Source organism: Panthera onca, chromosome A3, assembly GCF_046562875.1.
Source record: "Panthera onca isolate mPanOnc1 chromosome A3, mPanOnc1 haplotype 2, whole genome shotgun sequence".
Taxonomy (NCBI): Eukaryota; Metazoa; Chordata; class Mammalia; order Carnivora; family Felidae; genus Panthera; species Panthera onca.
The window spans coordinates 72,912,395-72,937,896 of NC_138341.1; the positions used below are offsets into that span (position 1 = coordinate 72,912,395).

The window sequence follows — 25,502 nt, forward strand, 5'->3', positions numbered from 1 at the left end:
TTCTCAGCATAATGTCATCTGTGAATGATATTATATGAGTCATTCATTTATTTTTAGCTGCATAGTACCCTACTCTATGAATATCCCACATTATATTTGTCCATTCTCTTACCGATGAACATTTGAGGGTTTCCTGTTTCAGGCTATTGTGAATAATTTGGGACTTTATGGATATTCTTATATATCTCTTTTGATGGGCATTACAATTATACGGAATTGAATTGGTGAATCACAGGTAGGTTTAGGCTTAGCAGTTACTATCAAATTTTCCAAAGTTGTTGAACCAATTTACACTCCCAACACATCCTTGGTAACATGTAGTATGGTTAGTCTTTTAAACTTAAGCCATTCTAGTGAGTAGTACCTCATTGTGGCTTTAATTTGAATTTTCCTTGTGACTACTGACATTGAGCACTTTTTCAAGTGCTGGGCCCAGGGCAAGTGGAGCACTCTGAGGCCTGCATTTGCTCACCACATCCCTGTGCCTGAGGGAGTGAAACCTTAAAGAACAACTAAAGAACACCATGACAGATGGAGAGAGAGAACACATAAGAAAGGATAAAGCACTTTTCCTGCTTTTTAAACAAGGGGCCCCACAAATTATGTGTTTGGGCTCCGTCTTCAGTCTACTGAATTCAAATATTCAGGGTAGGGTCTGGGGTCCTGCATGTTCAAGATGCCAACATGGTGGCCATGTTCTGTAGACATTTTTCAATCATCACATAAATATGTTCAGTTCTTGCAGGACTAGACAAACAAGTGAAGAAACAAATAAACAAACCCTCAACACCAGCTCTCTGCAAGGCTCTTCACTGTGGCCTTGAAAGAGCCCTCTCTATGCATTGACTTCACTTTTATTCCAACCATCTCTCAGCCCACTGCAGATTTAAAGTCATTCCATAGAAACTGCTCTTGCCAAGGTCAACAAGTACATTTTAGCTTCAAAATCCCAAGATATTTTTTAGTTCTTGTAATAGAAACCTTAATTTAGATTATTTGCCTATCTTACAATATCTCTTTTAACCGCCCTTTTTCCCAATCAGGACAGACCCCTAGGAGCCTAGTTTATATTTTGAGATCCTTCCCCCTGGCCACAGATAACTAAACCTGAACCTGTTCTAGGAAAATCAGATTCTTTCCTTCTTTCTTTCTCTGCTTTTCCCTTCCTCTCCTTCTCTCTACCCCCTTCCTCATATCCTACTTTCTTCTCTTCCCTTCCTCTCTCCTTCCTTCCCTCTTTCTGTCCCCTCTCTTCCCTACCCTGTCTCAAGAACTGAGATTCTAGTTTAGTCTGGGTAAGTTTTTAACTAGACAATCTGTGCCCTCAAAACCATATGGTGACCATCTTCCAGTTCCTATGTAGCCTCATGAGCCAAGGAAAGAAAGATATCTGCAAAAAGAGAGGACAGCAGATATGCTGAGAAAAGCTGCAAGGATGGTAAAAGCTTTAAGTTCTTATCTGCAGACCTTCCTGCTCTTGAGTCTATGTGACACTCCTGTTCTCTTATAATCTATCCTCTCCTTTTTCTGAGCTAACTCAAGTTGGTCTCTGTTACCTGTAGCCAAAGAATCCTAATTAATACCACCCTTGTTCTTTTCAGCTTCTTGGAAGAGAAGACTCTTCTTGACTACTTTCTTCTTTATATGTGGATGACTCCACCCTACTGGGCTTCCTACAGTTTCAGTCCTATCTTCTTAGTCTTCCATGCTGGATCCTTTCCTGCTTCTGTCCTAAATATGCTGTTCCTCGGGTTTGTCTCTGTGCCTTCCTTGTTTTAATTTCACAACCCCCTGTCTCAGTCATTCTATGTGTCATCTCTGTATGGAGGTTCCAGGCATCACCTGTCCCCTGAGTTCTATATCCTGCTTGATTGCTGCTGACGTGGCCCACGAGTGCCTTAGATTCACAAGTCCAGAACCAGGGTCCTTATCATCCACTCCTCCCAAGCCCCCTCCTCTTGTGTTCTTTCTCTTGGGGAATGGTACCACTCAACTGTTCAATAAGAAGCCTGGCCATGTCCCTAATTCCTCCCTTTTGCTCCCTTACATCCACTATCACCCAGTCAGCAAAGCCCCTATTCCTTTCATTCAATTTCCTAAATAGCTCTTGAAATCATTTGCTTTCCTCCATTTTCCCTGCCTCTAGGCTGGTTTACACATCCTTTCTTCCCAGCTAACCTCCTAATTGGTCATCTTCTAATATTGCCCTCCTCCCCACCAACCCAACCCTCTTTCTACTTTATAGCTAGAATGGTCTCTCTAAAACAAAAGTCAGATGCACATGCTTCTCATCACCACTTTCCTGCGGCTAAAGCCTAGACTTTTTAATATGGTTCACAAGGCCCTGCATGATATGCCCCCTGCTTGCTCTCAGACTTCAGCCTCTAACCATAGGAGACTACTCAGTGATCCCACATGCTGTCTCAGTGAAGATTCACATGCTCTCTGAATCCTCATGCCCTTGCACAGGTTCCCTTGCCCTGTTATCCCTTCCCCAACTCTTCTGGCCTCTCTGCCCCCTTCTCAACTTAGCTGACGTACTCATCATTCAGGTCTCAGCTTTAAAGTCTCTTCTGTGGTAGTCTTCCTTGACCCTCACCCCATAACTGCCCTCATCACACTCTCATGCTCCATTATAATTGCCTGTTTATGTATCTACCCCTCATTAGATCATGAGTTTTATGAAGGCAGGGCCCATACCATCACCTTCTAGCCAGTGCCTGGCACATGGTAGGGATTCAAATCTGTTGACTGAACAAGTGAATGTTAAAGCAATTCAAGTTCTTTAACATAAATGGAAGGCAGGTTTAAGGATGAGAAAGGTGAAATGAGATTAAAGAATAAGCAAGGCCCAGATATAGAGGAGATCACGTCTCAGGCAGAAGTTTGATTTTGATTCTGTCAGTAAGAGGAAGATGGATAAATCTTACTCCCCAAATTCACATTCACTCGAGATGATCAGTTGGTTTATCTCCCTGTACCACATCACCTCTGAACTTCAGCTTATGCTGATTCCCTGCCTAAAATTCCACTCCTGTTTCAATCACATCTCACCTGCTCTCTGAAGCTTTCCCTGGCTCATCCAGACCCTCCCATTTCCTTAAGATTCCACAACATCTTAAGCAGGTACTACATAGTCTGTTACTTGATTGCATTCTCTGTTTCACTGTGTGCTGTTATCTACTATGGGTTACCTCATCCTTCTGTAAACCCAAATATAAGGAAGAGTGGCTGTAAACAAATAAAAAAGGAGATGATGTTAAAAAGATAAAGTAAAGGGGCGCCTGGGTGGCGCAGTCGGTTAAGCGTCCGACTTCAGCTTGGGTCACGATCTCGCGGTCCGTGAGTTCGAGCCCCATGTCAGGCTCTGGGCTGATGGCTCAGAGCCTGGAGCCTGTTTCCGATTCTGTGTCTCCCTCTCTCTCTGCCCCTCCCCCGTTCATGCTCTGTCTCTCTCTGTCCCAAAAATAAATAAAAAACGTTGAAAAAAAAATTAAAAAAAAAAATAAAAAAATAAAGTAAATAAGAAAATACAAAAATAAATAAAATAATAAAAATAATTTAAAAAAATTTTAATAAAAAAATAAAATAAAAATAAAAAATAAAAAGTAGATGGTGTACACAAACATTGCAAAGAACATACAAATGAACATTATCCTTCCAAATCATCTTTATTCAAAATAATCGTAGAACTCTTCTCTGGAAAGGGCTTTAGATCTATCTTATGAACTGTATAAGAAATAGATTTGTTCATTATAACCCAAACAAATTTGTTTGGGCCCAAACAAATTTATTCAGCTTGCTCACCCACGTTCTTTTTCAGACTCTGCCTCTGAATGACTTTTATATGTAATTGTAATAGCATATTCGATCAGAAAAGCAGAACCACTATGAGTGATATAGATTGAGGGACTTAGACTTTACACAGTTATGAGAGGTGAAGATGCCTGTTGCCTCTGTGTCTGGGGTGGGCCTGAGGTTTCTTTAGACCAGCAGGGCCAGCAGTCGGGAAGGAAATCTGACATGAGGTGTGAGAGAATGAGGACAGACTGAACCCCATGTGGGTCTCTCTCTACTGCCACCTGCAGAAGGAGCTTTGCCCCAGAGCTGTACCTGTGTCTGGTGTCTGACCCTAGAGTCAGAGACCTGGGGCAGCAGTGCCTTGGCAGCTCCTCTGAACCCTGCTGCTGCACCAGGTCCACAAGGGGAGCCCCATGGACCAACAACGTGTGCAAGCTGCAGTGACACTTGATACCCTATGCTAACCTGCAAATTCTCTCATGACCAACCCTGAACCAGCAGTGTACCCAGAAGGACATTCTGGGAAATGTAGTTCAGCTTACTAAGTTGATGGAAAACATAAACGGCGCAGTTATAAAACTCAAGCTGACCTCCAAGAGACAGTTTGCCACCACTGAAAGCAAATGCCAGTATAAGAGTTCCTGAAGAAGCTGGACACAAGCAAGGGTAGAATTTGTGGAATGAGTAGCAAATGCATCCACGAAGTTCAGATTGATTTCTTTCAAAAAAGACAATGTTCATTTGGATATATAACATTCTATTTCTTTATGGGGGGGGGGGTGAGTCATAGTATTTTATAGTCATTCCTTCTATTTTCATCATTTTCCCCTCTGGTTCTCAAGTATACAAATCTTTTTTTGGTGGTGGTGGTGGTGGTGGTTATATTTTAGCTCAAATGAGTATTGTGGCTCATTCATAAGTTGTTCAAAAATAATGCAGAGGAATGAGTAGGTCCTGGGAAAGTATCCTAGAGCTGGCTAATTCCTTCCTCCTACCCAGGAAGGATATTCTTGCTACTTTCTCTTCTTATGGATATACTTCCTAACTGTAGATTTTAGAGTCCATTTTTTTCTTGGGACTTGTGGCCCTCTGGCCTTTCACCACTTGTGTGCAAGTTGTTATACGGCATACGTCAGCTTCCTTATTTTAGCTCTTTCTAAAGTCTTTCTTCTTTTGCGTTGATAATTTTAATACAGATGATCTTATTCTGGTCACCCTAGGCAAATCCAGAGGTCAGCAAAAACTGTCTGTGTGTGTAAAAAAAAACCCTAAATAACAGATGACATGGTTGATACATCACACTTCAGTCAGCTTGATCCCAGTTTCTTTTTTTCATTTCTTGAACAAAACCCAGAGGCTTTTGATACCTAATATGATTACTAATGCATCTATCGCCTGGACCACTGCTGCTGAATTTTTAAAAATTGTATTAAAATACGCAAACAAATGAACTATTCTAACCATTTTTGGGCGTATGGTTCAGTAGTGGTAAGTACATGCACAATGCTGTGCAACCAATCTCCAGAGCTCTTTTCATCCTGCAAAACTGAAACTCTGTACCCATTAAATAACTCCTCATTCTCCCCTCCCCCCCAGCTCCTGGATACCACCCTTTTACTTTCTGTCTCTATGAATCTGGCCACCCTAGGTACCTCATGTAAGTGGAACCCTATAGGATTTGTCTTTTTGTGACTGACTTATTTCACTTAATATAATGTCCTCAGAGTTCATCCATGTTGTAACTGATGAGAGAATTTTCTTCATTTTTAAGGCTCAATACTATTCCATTTATTTTATTTACCCATCCATCCATCATTAGACACATGGGCTGCTTCCACCTTTTTGATCTTGTGAATAATGCTGAAATGAACATGAGTGTAGAATATCTCTTTGTGACCCTGCTTTCAGTTGTTTGGGGTATACACCCAGAAGTGTAATTGCTGGATCACATGTTAATTCTATTTTTAATTTCTTGAGGAACTCCCATACTGCTTTCCATAGCACTATTTTACATTCCCACCAAAAGTGCCCAAGTGTTCCAATTTCCCCACATCCTCACCAACACTTGTTATTTTCTGTAAGTTTTTCTTTTTATTTTTTTTTAATCTTTATTTTTTGAGAGAGAGAGAGAGACAGAGTCAGAGCAGGGGAGGAACAGAGAGAGAGGGAGACACAGAATCTGAAGCAGGCTCCAGGCTCTGAGCTGTCAGCACAGAGCCTGACATGGGGCTTGAACTCATGAACTGCTAGATCTTGACCTGAGCTAAAGTCAGAGGCTCAACCGACTGAGCCACCCAGGCACCCCTGATTTGCATTTCCTTAATAATTAGCAATGTTGAGCATCTTTTCATGTACTTGCTATCCATTTGTACATCTTCCTGGTAGAAATGTCAGTAACTCATTTCATTTTATTGCTCAATAGTATCCCATTGTATTAATGTGCTACAGTTTATTTATCCATTCACATACAGAAGGACATCTTGATTGCTTCTAAGAATGCTTCTGTAACAATTGTGTGCGGGTTTTTGCATAAACATAATTTTTTAACTCATTTGGATAAATATCAAGGAGCATGACTACTTGGATCAAATGGTAGAGTACATTTAGTTTTGTAAAAAAAAACAAAACAAAGAAACTCAAACTGCCAAATTGTCTTCCGAAGTGGCAGTACCATTTTGTATTCCCACCAGCAATGAAGGAGAGTTACTGTGGTTCCACAATCCTGTCAGCATTTGGTGTTGTCAAAGAGTAGAAGTTGGAATAGATGATATTATGCCCACCACTTCCCCTAAGCCATGCTTTGGGGCTCCTACTGCTGTACTGAAATATATGTTTTGATGTCTTTCTTGAGGACAAGGACTGCTTCTCATCTTGGTATAGGAAGAAATATAGGGTCTGGCAAAAAATAAATGTTCACTATTTGTGTAAAAAGTAAGGAAGGAAGGAAGGAAACAGCCAGAGACACACATTTTGTATGCACTTTGCATCTGTGATTCTCCTATGCCTCATCCCACCTTTCAGCCTGGCCCCCAGGCCACGTTCTTTTTCTTTAACTCATAATTCCCCAACTCAAGGGAAAATATCCTTGCTGGACCGTGATTCTCAAAAGGAAGATTAGAAGAGTCCCAGTGACTTAAAAGGAATAATACTTGGTTAGCCCCTGAACAGATGCTGGCACTTTCTAAGGGAAGAATCTCATTGTAGGTTGTGCTGTTCTATGAACATTGGCCCTTGGCCAACCCAGAACTGAGGAACTTTCCTCCCTTCACTGAACATCTAGAAATATATTTTTGGGTTGTTTTTTTTTAATTTGTTTTACAATAAGAATGCATGACTTTAGTAAGCAGAGGGACCCAGGATTTTTTAACTATAAAAATACACTTTATTCTTGGTAGAACATTGGTGAGAATGTTACTGTGCTCTATTTTTGTTGATTATTGTATTGAAATATATATGTATAATGTGAACAATATTTTGAGAATATTTTCACCCTTCATAACCCATAGTTCCTAGTTTTATTGAGGCTCCCATATTAACCAGAGTTTCTTCCATAGTGTAGAGAAGACAGATACTCCTTCAGCCATTTAGCCATGAAGCATGGTGTCCCCAAGGGCACTTTATTATTAGCTATGGATAATAGCTAGGATAGGAGACTATGATAAGGATTGTTCATTCTGAAGAGGTAGAAGTGTGTGAAAGGAGAGACATGAGATCCAAAGGGAGATAGAGATGGTCAGAAGCCAATGCCAGGGATCTAAACTCTCCTTCCCAGCTGAGCCTCAAGATGAGGAGACTGTAGAGACAACTGGTTAGGTGCTGAGGTGCTCAAATCACTAGGATTCAATTACTCCATTCTCCAGGCATGGTATAACCCTAGGCTTCTAGGAGCCCAGTCTTTATCTTCTCTACATCCAACAGGGAGGGGGCATGATGGTGTGATCTCAGAGAGGACAGGCGAGCAGAGAAGCATACTTGGCTCCCTACAGCCTGTGTGTGGCATACAGAGAATCTAGCAGTTCCCAAGCACCTTAGCAAGGCAACACAAAGGGGCAAAGGCCTGATGGAATAACCAGCCTCAAGTCAGGATGAAGATGCCTCAGTAGGTAGTGCTTTTAAAAAATCAGACTCTAGGTATGGGTGCCAGTGAGAGACAAAAGACTAGATGAGGCCAGTCTAGGGGCCAGGCTAGGAAGCAGAGGTCACTCAGTGGACCTGAGTCTTCTTCTCTTCTGGTGCCATGAAGTCATATAAGCTTCCACATAACTTGAAACGTCATCTTGAAAAGGGGTAGGAGAGGAAGTGGGAGAACTAAGCATTTATGTAAACTTGGGGTCATTCAAAAGAGATTATTTAGATGGCACAAATAGAGATACTGGTGATTTGCAAGTTTAAAGATTGTTTCTTCCTCTTACTATTCCTGGGTAGGGAGCTTGATGGGAAAATTAGATCAGCTAAGGGAAAATAAGAAGTTTCCTTTCCTTTATACAATTGAGTGGTACAATGTATATATGCTGCCCTGCACATGTGGTGGTAGTTTGATGACTTCAATTGTTTTCCCCTTGGCTTTGTGTACTTTCTTGATTTGCACAATATTCAGTCTGAGGGTCATTGGAAAACAAAGTACACACACACACACACGCACACACACACACACACACACACACACACACACACGTTGTAATATTGTAACCCAGTTACTACCATGACCACTGCTGATTTTGAGTCACCAGGCTCCACACCTGGTCTGAGGTTACTCTAGGTTCTAAAATCACCTGGAACACTTCTGTGAGCTGTCACTAAAATATTTTGCTGACTTTCTTCATCCCAACTTTATATCCTTCTAGCAGAAACGTCCAGGAATTGTGTTATACTACCAAATTCTTAGAAGTAGTTTTCAGAGTGTTTTATTTGTATTGTCTCATATAATGCCAACAACTCTGTGAGTTAGATGGAAGAAATGGTAGTAGTTCTATTTTACAGTTAAAAACAAACAAACAAAAACAAAAAAAACTAAGCTCAGAAGCTTAAGTTGGGGCCCAGTCATAAAAACAGAAAGCAAACTAGGTCCTTCAACAGAGAGAATTTATTATAGGGAATTGGCTGCAGGCATTTGTATACTGGAACTGCTCATACTGATGTGGGGTCGGGAGGGAATGGTCAAGAAAGGATTCTTGAGACATTTTTGGTGCAAAAAGGTGTTTTCATTATGGCACAGGGATAGGACCAGTGGGCAGAAAGAGCTGCACTTTTGCTGTATGAACCTGGTGGTTATATGCTTACTGCTCAAGGGGGAGGGGACGTGCAATGAGTATTAGATCATAAATGTCTTCTGTGAATTTCTACTCTTAAAACTACTTTTGCAAGATTTCTCCAGTGCTTATCATTCAGCTCAATGTTAACTATCGGTGAGATGTACAGGCAGTCATGTGACCCTTTAAGAATGTAGAAGCCAGCAACTATTTGATCATTATCACAACTATAAGTCAGCCTTCTGGGCTAAAGGTAAATGTTTTTCTGCTTCTATCCCTCATCAGTACCAGCTTAACTCCAGTGATGTCATGTTGGTAGTTGAAAATTATCCACAGTAAATTATTTATTTATGAAAATCAGCAATCATGAAAATTACAAATCAGGGTTCTTTTTGTTTTTGTTTTTCTGGAGACCTGGTTATTAAATATTCACCATCACACCACTGGTTATAGGATTGGAGGACTGGGGTGGGGAGTGGGGGGAGGGAACATTGCTCCTCATCAGGCTCTGCACTGGCAGCACAGAGCCTGCTTAGGATTCTGTCTCTACAGAAGAGAGACAGTCTGCCCCTCTGTCTGCCCCTCCTCCTCTCATGTGTGCACACCTTGCTCTCCCTCTCTTTCTCTCTCTCTCTCTCTCAAAATAAATAAATGAACTTAAAAAGGGGGAGGGGAACATTAAAGTAACGCAGAAATAGTGAATGGAGAAAGCGGCTACCACCCCAGGACTGGGAAACAAAGGAGAGAGGTAGGCTTAGAAAATCTAGGAGCTCAGAGGAGAGGCTCAGAGCCTGGGCTCAGACTATGGCGGGGGGGGGGGGGAGGGGGGGGGGAGTCACCTCCTTGAGGGGACGCAATGATGCTGCATGGGGGTGCTAAAGGCAACCGGAGGCCAGAACCTACCACCAACGCTTTGGGGGAGGTTGACAGGAATAGCGAGGCAACCAATGAGTGTGTCCTTCCCCCTCCTACCTTAAGCCCCCTCTAGCGCCCCTATTGGCAAAACTTAACAGGAGCAGCAACAAAAGAGAAATGTTTTCAGAGTTCCAGCTGCAGCATTTCAAAGTCACATACAGAGGGTGGGTTGGGATGCGAATCAATTACTAACTCGCACATTAAGCAGTTTGCCTAAGGTTACATAGTAAGTGTGGTCTGTCTTGCTCACTGCAATGTCTCGGTGCCTAGAAAAGTGCCTAGTATGTAATATACACTCAGTAAACATTTGGGTGAGGAAGGAAAGACGGCAAGCTAGACTAGTCCAATTCTACAGCACACATTTAAAAGCAAAGAGTCCAAAATATCCCTGGTGGTCTGACCCACTGTGTAAGCACAATCATAGCACCAAGTATGTCTATACTTGACCCACTCTCTCCCAGTTTGGCTGTAGGAACTAACTAAGGAGGTACTACTGCCTGGTGCTTTGGAGAAATGTAGATCTGGATTCAAATCCCAATTCCACTAGTCAAGAGTTGTGTGGCTTTGGGCAGATTACTCAGCATCCCTAAGCCTTGGTTTCCTCATCTGTATAATGGAGATGGTAATGATGTGCGAGCCTTAAATGAGGTAATTGTGCGTGGCACCTGTTCAATCAGTGCTCACTGTTACCATCACTCCCACCCCAACCCCAGAAGGGTGAGCAGATAAGTGGTAGGCTGAGGCCAGTCAGGGACTAGCGAGCCTGTTGTCCGCTTTCCACCCGTGCTCGTCAGAGCTGGCCAAGACCTGGGCTGGAGGAGTAGGGGTCTGATCACGGCTGACACAGTCAAGCCCAGGGTTGGAAGATGGAGGCCAGGTTGGCCAGGCCCAGGGCTCTGCAGCCCAGCAGGGTTCCATACGCCTCGCTTGGCACCTCATTCTCTGGAACCTGGAGATCGGAATCTGTGTTTCCCAATAGTTCCACGTTTCAAAGCAAGTTTACTCTAGCCCGAGACAAACGCGGGTGTGGCGGTTCCTTACATTCAAAACGAAACAAAAGAAAAGAAAACAAAGAGAACCCCCGCCCCCAACCCAGGAAGGCCTGCGGACTTTTCCCAGGCAAATGTGCAGTGGGAGAGGAGCGGGTTCCTTTGCGGCTGCTGCCCGGCTCCAGAGCTTAGGAATACAGCCTCTTGGTGCTCCGGTTCGGGGTCCTGAGCCTCCAAGGCACCGGGGCCGCAGCAATGGGGTTCGCCCTGCCCAGCTCAGGTCCCCACCGAGTGCCCAGTCGGCTCCAGGGCCGGGGAAGGCGGGCGCACAGCCGAGCTGCATGCGCCCCGCCCCGGGAAGCACCCGCTCCCCCTGCCGGAATCCCGGGAATGTCGCCGGTCCGGAAAGCAGCTGGACGGCCTCTGGGCAGAGGGAGAGGTCAAACCTGGAATTTTCTTGGGCGCTTTTGCACAATATCCCCCCAAGCGCTTCAGTCCCATGACGTAGAAACCCACGGGGGGGACGAAAAGGAAGCTGCCTACTTTTTCTCCGGGAAGACTTAGTCGCAGCAAAGGCACTCAGTCCCCGCTCGTATTCCCCCCAGATGCCTTTTTCAGGCTCGAAAGATCCCTTCTTTGTGTCTGAGAGAGGAAGCCCTTTCTCGCTTGGAAACCGACAGGGCCACCCCCGGGGTGGCGTTTCCAGCTGGATTGTCGCCATCTCGTGGCAGGATTGGGTGGCCACACTGGTGCATAGGCCAGACCACCCTGCCTACGACTTTCTTGGGTCTCCAAGTACCTTTCCTTCTTTCCCCAACCAGTTAGCAATGGACATTTAAAAATCATGTTCTCAGGGCATAGGAGTTGAAGTGTAATGCCTGTGTCCTCCCCACCTTCCAATTGCGTGTGCATGTGTCTTCCTAACGGCAACCAAGCGTTACTGGAGACTCCAGGAGAGAGCAGATGCCTTACTGAGGGGTTCTGCCTCCTTAGGCACCATGAGCAACTAGAACGAGGGGCCAATCCCCCACCAATTTCCCATGATACAAACTAATGATTAAGAAGACAGAGACGCACACTGTCTTGTTCCCACTGGTTTGTAATGTTATTATACTTGATGAGTATTATTAAAGGACCCCTGTTATTAAAGACTCCCTATTATTATTGTTGTTATTATTATTATTTAGCATTTATAATATATTCTGAATTTTCAAAGCACTCAAAGACTATTATCTCCCCCAGCTTTCCAAACACTCCAGAGAGGCAGTCTTCACTTTATAAAATAAGGAAACTGAGGCACTGTAATTAGTGCAAAGTTGATGGATTGATGAGTCAACAGTAGTCATTTCTTCCCAGATGATTATTGTCTTACTCCAAAGTGTCATAGACGCCAGTAGATGGTAAATAGACACCCTAACTTGGGAAACTAGTTCTCTCAGCCACTTTTATGACCCATTGTAATCACATTAGAAACCCAGTCCCAGGAGTTTAAAACTTCCAAGTTATGTGTTCATTGCAATGAGCATATGGATGATGTTAATTGTATTTTATTTTATTTTTATAAGTCAAACACAACCCATTAAAAAAAAAAGCAGGGATGTTGCAATCAATAAACCAGATGTATCTTGATTTGGAGAATAAATTGGTTTTCAAGACAAATACCCCATTCATTAGACACAACAAGCATAAAAAAGACCAATAAAAACCAATCATCTTATTTTAGTGTCTATTATCCTTTCAGAGACAAGAAAAACTATTTTCTGCTTTCAGATTTTGTTTCTTCTTTCCAAAGAAGATTTCAGTCTTATCAGTAGCCACACTCATATTACCACAGTGCCTTAAGTTCCTTCAATAACAGCTTTCTCTCCAAAAGCAACAACAAAATAAATTACCTTGCTCTGCTCATAGAAAGTGCTCCTCTTCTTCCTCCCACCCCCTCAGAGAGAGAGAGAGAGAGAGAGAGAGAGAGAGATCCTGTCATTCTAGAAGTTTCCAATGGAAAGCTTTAGGCTTGAATTCAGAGCTGTGTCATGGTTGAGGCGAAGGAGAGTTTGAGAGACTTGTTCTACCATCAGTTGCTGAGTTAGCCTAGCCCCCCCCGCAAAGATACAATGTTGAGGAAGCTTGTCCTGGGAGCCTTCCCATAACCTTTAATGTTCTCTTTTTACCCAGTTCTTACCCAAAATAATAAACATCTAGATGTGTATTTTTTAAGGAAGTTAAGGGAGTTATTTGTTAGTTTGGGGTCTATCAGGTCGGCCTTCTCAACCTTTCTTTAAATTCATTCAAGGGGTTCATTTGCTCAGAAGGAATGTATTTATAAATTGTATTAATAAATAGCTACAGTTAGTAGACCTATGATAAATTATTAATCCTATGCAGCAATCCTTTGAAGTAGATTTTCATTATCCCCGTTTTACAGGTAAGAAAACTAAAGTTCAAAAAAGCTCAGATAACCTGCCCATAGTCCCACAGCTAGGGAAGAGCCAGGATGGGTATACAAGGCTGCAACTTCTGTACACACAGAAATATGGAATTACTTACACTCACGGGAGTCCTTTAGGCAGGAAAACAAGATGCAGGAGTGTGATAGGTATATAGGAAATAAGTTAAAAAATAATAGAGTGACAAAACATTCCCAGTCAGTAGGGAAAGAGTCCTGTGTACATACCCACCATTTACTGTGTCTATAGAGTGGACTCCTATAGGGCCAGATTGTAGGAGTTCAGTTTGCCAGCCAACCTCATCTTTTTGCTTTCCCTCTTAGGCCAGCTGGACAAGGTGGGATAGAATGATTAGTCAATGGAGAAGCACATGACTCTCCAAACTCTTTCCGACTCCACCTTCCAGCCAGTGGGGAGGAAGGTTCTTCAAGGAGATTCCAACCTTTGCCAGATACAAAGAGAGTCCAAAGCCCTAGGCAATCCCAGTTGAAAAACAAATATATAGGCGTTTACTAGTGTGGTAAATGGGATTTTTCTGGGGGGAGCAGGATACACTGAGAAAGAAAGGGTGACATAACAATGGGGGAGGCAATTTCCACTCAATCGTGAGATTTAAAAAATTGGTTGGGAATTGTTAGACAATATAGAATGGTGTTTGAGAGTAGTTTTCTGGAGCCAGGCTGTCTGGATTGAAATACCAGCTCCATCATTTATTAGCTGTGTGAACTTCAGCCAGTAATTTGGCCTTTTCTATGCCTCGGTTTCTTCATCTGTAAAACAGGAGTGATTGTAGTATCTGCCTCCTAAGGTTGATGTGAAGATTATGCAAATTAATGTATATGCTTTGAACAGTGTGTGGTCCATGGTACGCACAAATATTAGTTTCTATTATCATTATAGTGGAAAGAAACTTTTCAACCAAACTTATCTGTGCTCCTAACACTGCTGGGTGATCCTAGGTAATTTATGCAACCTCCCAGAGCTTTACTGTCCTCATCTATAGCATAGGGTAATAACACGATCTTGTGAGGCCATTGTGAGGATTAAGTGAGTTATGCATAAAAATATTCATCATAATTTTGGTCATAAGTAGTGATTTAGTAAATTCCCATTTCCTTCCTTTCTTCGATTTAGCATTAATGATTTTTTTTTTTTTTGGTGTGTTTAGTGGTGGGAAAAGAATAGTGAAATTGAAAATATGCATAATCGAGGGGCGCCTGGGTGGCGCAGTCGGTTGAGCGTCCGACTTCAGCCAGGTCACGATCTCACGGTCCGTGAGTTCGAGCCCCGCGTCAGGCTCTGGGCTGATGGCTCGGAGCCTGGAGCCTGTTTCCGATTCTGTGTCTCCCTCTCTCTCTGCCCCTCCCCCGTTCATGCTCTGTCTCTCTCTGTCCCAAAAATAAATAAAAAAGGTTGAAAAAAAAAATTAAAAAAAAAAAGAAAATATGCATAATCGAGAAATATATCTTATAAGTAAACTAAATTGAAATATAAATTGAAATATATTTTATGATTAAAAAGAGAACTCTTTGCCTTATAGGGGTGTCACAGCACCTGGATACAACATGGCAACCAAGCAAGGCTATTCCTCAGGAAAACTGTAAGGTATGTCAACAGCAAGTCTATCTTCCCTTTTCCGTGCAGTGTTTTGGTCAGGTTCAACCTTGCCTCTTTCCAGACTGTCTGACAGCAGAATCTTGGGGAGAAGAGGGGGAGTAGGGTGAGGAAAGGGACTTGGAATGACTCACTGAGGGACTACCATGTTCACCATTGCTTTAGCTCCTTTCCCTTTTTCCTGAAGCCACAGTCAGCGGGGCTGAGGTGGAGGGAGGGGTTCAGTTTGGGCTAGTGACTCTCTGAGAAGCCCTGGGTCAGGGTAGGGTAGTTACCTACATCCCTGTTCCTCGAAAGACAGAATCAGCAACATCTAGGAGCTTGTTAGAAATGCAAAAGCTTAGGTCCCACCCCAGGCCTACTGAATCGTAACATATGACAAGATTCCCAGGAATTTAGATGCACATTTAGGTTTGAGGACTAAGCTAGAGCCTATGGAGTCTACTGTAGCCGCTGATCTGATTGGATGGCTGGCATTGGGACTTTTACTTCAAATTGTATATCTCTTTTTCATTTCCTCTTTCCTGAATCCACACTGTGTGCTTTATAAATGGAGATGACAATGGCCTACTATGGCAAAAGTGGCTACTTTAATTGATCAGAACTCTCAAGAGGCCCAGAAGTGGAAGATGGTCCAGATGACAATTGAAAACTCACTTTGGAGGCAAGAGGGCAAAGATCTGTCAGTCAGGTGGTATCTATGGAGTACTCACTGTACACCAGGTCCCTACTATGTGCAAGCACTCTGGGTGACACAAACAAATAGCACGGTGCCATGGAAAGCACTGGACTGGAAGTGTTCAGGAGATTGGGGACCGGGTCCAAACCTCCCTTTTAAGTAGCTGGGCAATTCCCCTTACCCCCCAGCATCTTTGTTTCCCATCTGAAAAACCCACGAGTCAGATTAGAAGACCCTAAATTCCCATCCAACTCTAAAAGCTCTGTAATTCCAATAATTCCAGCCCCAAAACCTTAGTCTAATTTGGTGGACAAAATGATTTTAAATGATTACACATGAAACAGAGGGCAACCCAGGACAGGATGTGATTAAGGGCTGAGTTGTGCGGAACTGGCAGCGTAGGGATTAAGGACTCCTGGAAGCTGTGTGTAAAGAGCAGGGTCTGGAACCTCCCTAAACTCCTCCCCTCGGTCCCAGAGCCAATACAGAAGGGGGCGGGCTGGACTTTCACGCTAGGCCACAAGGTGTCGCTGTCATGATGTGAAATCCATGGCTGGCAGGGATGCTTCCTGGGAAAACCTTTGCTGCCCATCTGGGTAAAGGGACAACGCTAGCTTCCAGACCTGAAAACACAGGTTTCTAAGGGTGCTGAGCAGCTTAGAGCACACGGTTGTCTTTTGTCTAAGCAGAAATCAGTGTGTACCCTCTGCCCTGCCCAGATTGACTCAGACACCACAAAAGAAGTGACAAGCAAGAATGTCAGTGCAGGACGCATAAAGGAGCCCGCCTTACAAACGCGCGCGCGCACACACACACACACACACACACACACACACTTTTTGGACATCGAGGTATCAGGACCACCCCCCTTCCTTCCCACACTGGGTCTCTACCCCACAGGTCAGCTCCTTGCTTGCCCAGAAGGCAACAAGGAATACTAGCCTAAACCAGAAGCCTTCGCTTCACTTGCTCACCCCCAGGAGAGTTTGCTCTGGCGGTGGAGACAAGAGGCTTCAGCACAGAAGCCTAAGACTCTAGGCTAGTCACTGTCCTGGAGTGAGCAGTGTCTACCCCAAAGCCACCAGCACTCAACATTCTCTCCATGTCATTTCCCTCGAAAGGGGGATGTGTGTGAGTGAAAAGTAGTGTTTATTAAGGCTCTACTATGTGCTGAGCTCTGACCAAGGTGCTTTACGTATATTGCTCATGGGTCCACTTCCTCTGCACTGGTTCCCACTACTCACTCTCACTTTGCCCCCCTGAAAAACAACACAAACAAACTGAAAACCTCTAAATCTCCTAGGGAAATAACCAACAGTTACTCTGATGTGTAGGCGAAAGTGCACAGAACTTGCAGCCCCCACACCTTGGACATTTTCAGTTCTGTTTCTTGAAAATCATGTGACAATACATATATCATTTAACCTTTCTGAGCCTCAATTTCCACATCTGTAACATAAAGCAAAGTTATATAGAAACAATTTTTTTGTGTTTAATTTTGTTGTTTTGATTTTTTTTTCTTGAGGTGTAATTTACATACTACAAAGTGCACATATCATCAGTGTATAGCCCATTGAATTTTCAGGCTAACCATCCCAACACCCAGACTAAAAACAGAACACTGCCAGTATCCCAGAGCCCATTACCCCCTCTTCCAGTCACTAACCTTCCCCCCTCCCTCCCACCAAGGTACATACTAGCCTGACTTGTAAGAACACAAATTCGTGTTTGCTATTTTTATATTTAATATAAGTGGAATCATACAATATGTACTCCTTCATTTCTGGTTTCTTTCACTAAACATCTTGTTTTTACAGGTAGCAATAGTTTGTTTTTTATTTTTGGAAGTGGTGGTGGGGAACATAAGCAGGCGAGGGGAGAGAGAGAAGAGGAGAGACAAGTGGGCTGTGCTGTCAGCATACAGCCTGACGTGGGGCTCAGACTCACAAACCATGAGATCTTGACCTGAGCCAAGGTCAAGAGTCAGATGCTTAACCAGCTGAGCCATCCAGGCACCCAATGGTTTGTTCTTTATACTTGCTGTATAGTATTTCACTGTGAATATACAACAATTTATCCACTCTATAGCTGATGGATATTTGGGTAATTGCTTGTTGGGGGACTATCATAAATAGTGCTTCTCTGAACATTGTAGTATCTCTTTCTCTTTTTTTTTTTTCAATTTTTAAAATCGTGGTTAACATGAAATTTACCACCTTACCCATTTTTAAGCGTGCAGTTCGGTGGTATTAAATACATTCATAATTTTGTGCAACCATCACCAAAAAAATCTCCAGAACTCTTTTCATCTTATAAAACTGAAACTCTATACCCATTAAACACTAACTCTATTTCCTCCTCCCTCCAACTTCTGGTAGCCACCATTCTATTTTCTGTCTCTATGATTTTGATTACTCTGAGTACCTTATATCTTTTGGTGAACATTTTGTATTCATTTCTGTTAGACACAGTATCTGTTAGACTAATATCTCTCATGAATGTAAATGCAAAAATCCTCAACCAAATATCAGCAAGTCAAATCCAACAATGTAAAAAAGAAAGACATTCCGCAATTAAGTGGGATTTGTATCAGGTATGTGAAGCTGGTTAAACATTCAAAAATCAATGAATGTAATAAATCGTATCGGTAGGTTCAAGAAGAATACATCACATGATCATATCAACAGATGCAGATAAAGCATTTGACAAAATCACATTCATGATAAAAACTTTCAGTAAATTAGAAATAGAGGGAAACTTCTTCAACTTGATAAAGAATAGCCACACAAATCTGTAGCTAACATCATACTTAATCGTGAGAAGCCCAAAGCTTTACCACTAGTATCAGGAACAAGGAGCAACGTTGTCCTCTCTCACCCTCTCCCACTACTTTTCAACATCATACTGGAAATTCTAGCTAATGCACTAAGAGAAGAAAATGAAAAATATGTATGTGTGTATATATATGTATATATATATGGAAGAAATAAAACAATCTTTGTTTGCAGATGACATGATTGTCTATGTAGAAAATCTGAAGGAATCAATAAAAACAATCCTGGAACTAATAAGTGATTATAACAAACTTTTAGGATACAAAGTTAGTTTACAAGTCACTTTTGTATATACCAGAAGTGAAGTAGTGGAATTTGAGATTAAAACGACAATACCATTTCCATTAGCATCTCTCAAAATGAATTGCTTAGGTATTTATCTAACAAAATATGTATAAAATCTATATGAGGAAACCCATGAAACTGTGATGAAAGAATCAAAGAAGAGCTAAATAAGTGGGGAAATATTCTATATTCATGGGTAAGAAGACTCAATATTGTCAGTATATCCGTTCTTCCCACTTTTATCTGTAGATTCAATGCAATCCCACTCATAATCTCAGCAAATTATTTTGTGGATATTGACAAATGGATTCTAAAGTTTATATGGAGAAACTGAGACCCAAAATAGCCAACACAGTATTGAAGGAGGAAAACGAAGTTGGAAGACTGACAAGACCCAAATTTAAGACTAACTATAAAGCTACAGTAATCAACACAATGTGGTATTGGTGAAAAAAATAGACAAATTGATCAGTGGAACAGAATAGAGAGCCCAGAAATAGATCCACACACAAATGTAGTCAATTGATTTTTCACAAAGAGCAAAGACAATACATTGGAGCAAAGATAGTTTTTTTTCAAAAAATCATCCCAGAACGACTGGATAGCCACATACAAAAACATTAATTTAAATGCAGACTTTACACACTTCCTAAAAATTAATTCAAAAGGGTCACAGACCTATGCATGAAACACACAACTATAAAACTCGTAGAAGATAACTTAGGAGCAAATCCAGATGACCTAGGGTTTGGCAACAACTTTTTAGATGCAGCACCAAAGGTGTACTCTATGAAAGAAAGAAACGTTAGGCTGGATTTCATTATAGTTAACAAAAAAATTCCACTCTGTGAAAGATATTGTCAAGAGAAGCTACAGACTGGGAAAGATGATTGCAAGAGACATATCTGATAAAAAAAACTATTACTCAAAATATAAAAATGATTCTTAAAACTCAACAGAAAGAAAAGTAACAAACTGATTTTAAAAATAGGCCAAATATCTCAGAAGACACCTCACCCAAGATGTACAGATGGTAAACAAGCATATGAAAAGGTGTTCTACATCAGATGTCATCAGGGAAATGCAAATGGAAACAACAATGAGATATCCCTATACTCCTGTTAGAATGACCAGATGAAACTGGCCCAAACTATATTACAAAGCTATAGTAAGCAAAACAGTATGATATTGACATGAAAACAGACACATAGATCAGTGGAAGAGAATAGAGAGCCCAGAGATAAACCTATGCATATATGGTTAATTAATTTATGACAAAGGAGCCAAGAATACACAATGGGGAAAGGATAGTCTCTTAAATTGTGTTGGGAAAACTGGACAGCCACATGCAAAGGAATAACACTGGGCCCCTATCTTACACTATACACAGAAATCAACTCAAAATGTACTAAATACTTAAATGTAAGACCTGAAATCTTAAAGGTCCTAGAATAAAACATAGGTGATAGGCTCCTTGACATCAATCTTGGCAATGATTGTTTGGATCTGGCCCCAAAAACAAAGGCCTAAAAGCAAAAATAAGTAAGTGAGACTACACCAAATCAAAAAGTTTCTGCACACTTTGAGGCACCTGGGTGGCCTCATTTGGTTAAGTGTCCAGCTCTTGGTTTTAGCTCAGGTCATGATCTTATGGTTTATGAGATTGAGCCCCATGTTGAGCTCTGCACTAACAGTGGGGAGCCTGCTTGGGATTCTTTCTCTCTCTCTCTCTCTCTGCCTCTCCCTTGCTGGTGCTCTCTCTCACTCTCTCTCAAAATAAATATAATAAACATTAAAAAAAAAAGCTTCTGCACAGCAAAAGGAACCATCAACAAATCAAAAGGCAACTTACAGAATGGGAGAAAATATTTGTAAATCATATATCTGATAAGGGTCTGATATCCAACATATGTAAAGAACTCATACAACTCAATAGAAAAAAAATCTATTAAAAATAGCCTGAGGTTGGGGCGCCTGGGTGGCTCAGTCAGTTAAGCGTCCAACTTCAGCTCAGGTCACGATCTCGCAGACCGTGAGTTCGAGCCCCGTGTCGGGCTCTGGGCTGATGGCTCAGAGTCTGGAGCCTGCTTCCAGTTCTGTGTTTCCCTCTCTGTCTGCCCCTCCCCCGTTCATGCTCTGTCTCTCTCTGTCTCAAAAATAAACGTAAAAAAAAAAAAAAATAGCCTGAGGACCTGAATAGATACTTTCCCAAAGATATACAGATGGCTAGCAGGTAACATAAAAAGATGCTTAACATCACTAATCAGCAGGGATATAAATTAAAACCACGATTAAATATCACCTCATACCTGTCTGAATGACTAGTAGCAAAAAGACAAGGAATAATAAGTGTTGGCAGGGTTATGGAGAAAAAGGAACCCCCATTCACTTGTTGCAGCCGCTATGGGAAACAGTATGGAGGTTCCTCAAAAAATGCAAAATAGAATTACCACATGATCCAGCAATTCTACTTCTGGGTATTTATCCAAAGAAAGTGAAATCACTATCACAAAAAGATATATTTGCACACACCATATTCCTTGAAGCATTATTTACAATAGCCAAGACATGGGAACAAACTGAGTGTTCTATGGATGAATAGTTAATGTAAATGTGATATGTATAATGGAATATTATTAACCCATAAAAAGAAGGAAATCCTGCCACTTGAAACAACATTCATGGACCTTGAAGACATTATGCTAAGTGAGATGAGTCAAACAAAGACAAATACGAATTATCTCACTTATCTATGGAATCTAAAAAAAAGTAACTCATCAGTACAGTGAACAGATTGGTGGTTGCCAGAGGTGGGGATAGAAGATGGGAGAAATGGGTGAAAAAAAAAAAAAAAAAGGAATAGCCAACAGAACACTGACATTAAATTCTGGCAGGGATGTGTGGCAAGAAGAACTCTCACTTATTACTGGTGTAATGCAAAATGGTACGGCCACTTTGAAAGATAATTTTGTTTGGTGATTTCTTACCAAACTAGACATACTCTTACCATATAATCCAATAATCATGTTCCTTGATATTTACCCAAGGTAGTTGACAACTTAGGTTTATACAAAAACCTGTATATGGTTGTTTATAGCAGCTTTATTCATAATTGCCAAACCTTGGAAACAACCAAGATGTCTTTAAGTAGGTGAATGGATAAACAAATTGGTACATCAGACAATGGAATATATTCAATCTAAAAAGAAACGGCTACCAAGCCATGAAAGGATATAGGGGAAACTTAAATGCATATTACTAAGTGGAAAGAAGCCAATCTGAAAAGGCTGCCTACTGTATGGTTTCAAGCATAATACATTTTGGGAAAGGGAAAACTATGGAGATATTAAAGAGATCAGTCATTGCCAGGGGTTTGTAGGGAGGGAGAGATGAATAGGTGGGGCATAGAGAATTTTTAGGGCAGTGATACAACTGTATTTTACTGTAATGGGGGATATATATCCTTACAAATTTGTCCAAGCCCATAGAATGTACAGCACCAGAAGTGACCCCCAATGTAGACTATGGACTTTGGGTGACCATGATATGTTAATGTAGGTTCATTAGTTGTAACAAATGTGCCATTCTGGTGTGGGAAATTGATAATGGGGGAGGCTAAGCACGTTTGGGGGCAGGAAAGTATATGGGAAATCTGCGTACTTTCTGCTCAATTTTTCTGTGAACCTAAAGCTGCCCTAAAAAAAAATTAAATATATGTATAACACTTAATGCCTGGTAGGCTTCATTGCACATGGATAAGGTGGGGGGAACCAGCTATTTCTCTGGGAAGTTCCCAGATATCAGTCTGTGGAGCAGTGTTTCTATAGTAAGTTTCTCTAGAAAAAAATCCCCCAATCTCCCATTGAGATGGCATTATGCCAGCTTTCAGAGTTTTGAAAGTAGGAGGAGGGAATGGAACTGAGGATGGAACTACTCTTTCAACTTGTCCTCTTGTTTTCATTGTCACACCTCACACTTGCCCTTCGTGTTTCTTGTGGATTTCCAAGTTTTTATCCCCTTCTCCTCAGTGTTCCTTTCTGAGAGTCACAGCTTTCTGCACTGTGCAATCAATTATGTTTCCTCCATTATCTTTCTAACTTGCAAGAAATTGGTGGAATCTCTTGTGTGCTAGTCCCTCCACTTCCTCTTTTTTTTGAATCTTTATTTAACTTTTATCTCAGTGGCATAATTAGCCAATCTTCTCACCCGCCATAAATCAGTATGTCACTCTACATTCCTCTTTTTCCCCTCATTCTCACATCCAGTTGTTCATCAAGTCTAATTGATTGTTATATTTCAATTATCTCCTGCATACATATCCACCAATACCACTTTAGATCTAGCCCTCCCCCTTGGACCATTTGAAAAACAGAGATTGTAATCTAAGGGTAAGAGAAAGTCCTGAAGTGAGTATTTGCCTTTGTGTTTCAGTCCTGACCAGGAGAACGTGCACCAGTGTGAATGTTCCTGGTCATTTATTTGGCTGGTGTTCTCTAATAGAGAGATGGTTGTTATGGCAAAATAACAGTATTTCTTGGGATAACTCCTTCCTTTTATCCTGACCTTCTGTGCTTATCAAAGAATTTCCTGGAATGAATGTTATTTCTCACTTTCCTTCCTTCTGAGAGGAGTCTAGGTTGTACTATTGGCAACTATTACCGAAAAATAACCAATAGGTCTTGTGATTGGAAACCATGGAACCTGATTACTGTTGAGAGAATTGCATCTGTTTGACGTGATAAACGAAGGCCCAGGTCCTAAGTCCATGATGACCCCAGAAAGTTCTGATGCTCTGGGGAAATGCAACTGTCCAGTCTCTCCCTCACCCTCTACCATATTCTAAAACAGCCTCTCCCTCACCCTCTACCATATTCTGAAACAGCCTCTCCCTCACCCTCTACCATATTCTGAAACAGAACTCACCATACTTTCCGTGTTACCCAATATATTATCAAAGGATAGGCAGCATGGCTGCAATACAGGCAATCGAGAAATAAGCTGAGAAAATCTCATTATGTCAGACTGATGACTTCTTTAGTAAGAAAATAGGTAGAGCCAAGCACTCACACACACACACACACACACACACACACACACACACAAATGCACACACCGTATTATCTGTGTATATACACATGCACATAGAGAATTCATATTTATATTTATATCTCTAAGCTCTTCCATCACAACACATTCCTAAAAACTAGGACTCCTTTGGCTCTACTGGTTGCCAAGGTGATTCTTGCTGGAGTAAACACAGTTTTGCTGGTCGACTCAAACAGAGAGAGCTTCATTTAGGACACTTCGGGCTCTCTGTTAAGATCCCTCCCCTTTCCTGAGGTCCTTCTTCCTGCCCACTCCTTCCCCAGTGCCAGGAAGAAATGCACACTGCCAGCTGCAGAGCTGGCTCAAGGTCTGAGGAGCTCTGTGTGGGAATCCTCAGTTAACACATGAGCCCAAAAAGCAACAGGAAAAAAATCTCAGTGCTCAGCTGAATTCCAGAAGCCTACTCATTCCAATACTAACAGATGAGTAGGAGAACAGGAAGGCAAGTGTCATGATCCCACCCCTCCCATTTTCCCTGGCTCCCTCTTCTGACCCTTCCAGCCTCCTCCTCTTCCCCCAATTCCTGCATCTGAGGCAACTCTGATCCTTCAGTCTGGAGACTCGGCATCTTTCACTTCTCAGTCTTTCAAGGTTATGGTCTTTGAGCCAATGAAGGCTGTACTAAAACTCAAAGCAATTTTTTGAAAAGGATGTGATAAAAGAGCTTTGGAAAAGTTTAGTGTACCTTCCCAGGAAGACAGCAGTGCCTTAAAACAGCACAGTCTACATAGCCAGGGCATCCCTGTGAGTCCCTCTGGCCTGGCCCAGGTGGCCAGAACAAGAAAGAAGGCCAACAGGGCTGGCTCCTCTCACATGTCATCCCTGGGCACAATTTTTGTCTCTAAACTCCAAAATTTTCATTTGTTCTTTTCTTTTCTTTTCCCTTCCTTCCCCCTTCCTTCCCTCCCCCCTTTTGTTCCTTTCCTTCCCTCCCCTTTCTTTTCTTTTTCTTTCTTTCTTTCTTTCGTTTCTCTTTCTTATTTTCTCTGTCTCACTCACTAATATGAAATGAAACAGGGGGACTTTCATTTTGAGGTCTGGCTGGGCCTTTGAATGTGCTCTGTTTCTCCCTAGATCACCCCAGAGGCAAAACTGTCTCTGCTGGTTTTTCCAAGAAATCCACTCATGCCAAATCTTGGTGAGTTTAGCCGAATTTTTATAAGATTTGGTGGGGTTACAAAAGAGGATCACATCACAAAATGAGGACTCTTTTCTCCACTCACCAGCTGCTTCTCCCCTCTGCTCTCCCTCCTCTCTGCCTACCATCCCTCCAAATTCTTCCCATTCTCTTGTAGTGCTGACATCTGCCCCTGGGTGAGGATGAGGTGCTTGGGGGGAAGGTAGAAAAGGAGTTACAGGTATATTTATATAAATTTATATAAATTTATATAAACATATCTGTCAAAGTGCTCAGAAGAACAAATGCCTCTTTATTAACACAACTCACTCTCTTTAGAGCACAGTCATATTACAGATAGCAAATCTTTCTCCATGATATCAGGATATCTATCTATCTATCTATCTATCTATCTATCTATCTATATCATGTTAGTAACACTAGTAATCACTTTTTCTGGGGGGGCACC

At 41.8% G+C, this 25,502-nt stretch overlaps 1 long non-coding RNA gene across 1 annotated transcript in view; it reads left to right on the forward strand.

The window, feature by feature from the left end:
* Positions 1-25,502, forward strand: part of LOC132661654 (uncharacterized) — a 208,814-nt gene that overhangs the window by 152,947 nt on the left and 30,365 nt on the right. The window contains exon 5 of the long non-coding RNA XR_013554639.2: positions 14,939-15,003. This is a non-coding gene — a long non-coding RNA (uncharacterized LOC132661654). The remainder of the gene's footprint in view (positions 1-14,938; positions 15,004-25,502) is intronic.